The following is a 2,183-nucleotide window of genomic DNA, read 5'->3' as shown; positions in this document are numbered from 1 at the left end:
TAAGGACTCTGTTGAGAAATTGTTGTTTATATATTTTTCTGGAGATGAAAAAGTATATAAATTTTCTCTGGTGATAATGAAATACTGTAAGAGGATCATATACGTTGAAAAGTTAGGCTTCTGTTTTTATAAATGCAAAACTGTAATTATTTTGCAGAAAGTAAAATTTAAAAGTTAAGACAAATGGTTGAAGAAAGTGAGGAAAGGAGCATAAGGTAAACAGAATACAAGGCAAAGTTAAAGTCACTGCGTGTGTATTGATTGGTCGGCTGGGTTTTGCTGTTATAAACATTTATGGAGTCCTATGTCAATGATGAGTTGTAGGGCTTTCTTCTCTTAGGCTTTCCTACTTGGGATTATTGTCAACCTCACCTCACATTTTCTTGTAAGAATGTTTCTCTGTGGTTAGGACGCCTGGGTAGCTCAGTCGGTTGAGCGTCAGACTTCGGTTCAGGTCATGATCTCACAGCTGGTGAGTCCCACGTTGGGTTCTGTGCTGACAGCCCAGAGCCTGAAGCTTACTTCGGATTCTGTGTCTCCCTCTCCTTCTGCCTCTCCGCCTCTCACGCTTAGTCTCTCTCTCTCTCTCTGTCAAAAATAAATAAACATTAAAAAATTTTTAAGTGTTTCTCTGTGGTTACAGGTTTTATTGCTTTTAGACATTTCTAATTCATTTGAAGGAAATTGTTTGGCACTAGAACAGCTTTATCCAAATGTTTATGTCTTTATTGTGGCTGCATACTTTTTACTGTTTTATGTTCTGTTATAATTAAAGAATAGTTTATGTTATGTTATATTCTATATTTACTTTAAAAGTATCAGTCACATAGTAGGTGCTTATTGAATAATTTGTGAATACATGAAAGATTTAATGAATGGCAAAGGACAGGGTAGACAAAACCTCCTTGAGAACAGTTTCATTTATTCGTGTATCTTGAGTTTACCACAGTATCTATAACATAGCAGATGCTGAGGAAATGAATGAAGATGAGGAGAGGATTTAAGGGATAGCCAGCAAGTTGTATTAGAAAGAAAAGTGATTTGGAAGTCAGGCAGTTTGGGTTTTAAAAAAATAGTTCTACTAAATTGTGCAATTTTAAATAATTTTACTTACTTTAGCTCTAGTTTCTTTCTATTAATGACAAGAATTTAGTCTTCATATGGGCTACCTGGGTGCTCAGTCGGTTAAGCGTCTGACTTCGGCTCAGGTTATGATCTCCCCGTTCATAGGTTCGAGCCCCACATTGGGTTCTGTGCTGGCAGCTCAGAGCCTGGAGCCTGTTTCAGATTCTGTGTCTCCCTCTTTCTCTGCCCCTCCCCCACTCATGCTCTGTCTCTCTCTGTCTCAAAAATAAAAATAAAAAAACGATAAAAATTTTTAAAAAGGCATTTAATCTTCATAGGATTATTATGAGGGTTAAATGGTAATAAATGTAAAATTCCTAATAGCATTCTGTACAGATTGGACTTTCTCATGGAATTGGATGATGAAAACCTAATAAACAGCTAAGAGACAGGAGGTCAGCTACATTATTGGATAACTGAAGTCACTAGTTGTGACTTTCAATATGACAAGCTTCCATAACATTATCAAGCAGAAACAGGGTCAATGGGCACAACAGATGTTCTTGGAAGGATTTGGAAAAGAAGATTGCGTATAGACTATATCATAATTCTTAGATAATACTGAAGCATTTTAATGATAATTCATTGGTTCCAATATTTCTCTTCTTTGGCACTGCTGAAGACCTATAGAAGCAGTGTGGCAAATGTGTTTGGCTTGCAATGCAGTTATTGATAGGTAAAGGTCATGTGGAGGCATCAATAGTACAGGCAGCTATTAAAACCTATGTTAAAATATACAAAGAATATTATAGAGAGTTCATCAAGAAAGAAGAAAAATTTTTCCTACAAGTCCAGAACTCTAATGAAATAACTAGTTTTGATGTATTCCAATCCAGTTTTCATAATCATATATATCTGCTTGATAGCAAACAATTGTTTGCATAATATTACATATATTTTTCATTTAACATTTTCCTTTGTTGTTAAAGGGCTATAATATTATCTTAATGATTATATAACGTGTGTGAAATATGACTTACTTAACCATTTCTGTAATATTGAAGAATTTTGTTGATTACTTTTTTCATAAACATAAATTTAAATATAATGATCAGCTT

The sequence above is a fragment of the Crocuta crocuta genome, unplaced genomic scaffold (genome assembly GCF_008692635.1).
Source record: "Crocuta crocuta isolate KB4526 unplaced genomic scaffold, BGI_CrCroc_1.0 scaffold1721, whole genome shotgun sequence".
In the NCBI taxonomy this organism is placed as follows: Eukaryota; Metazoa; Chordata; class Mammalia; order Carnivora; family Hyaenidae; genus Crocuta; species Crocuta crocuta.
This window is presented reverse-complemented; position numbering follows the sequence as displayed.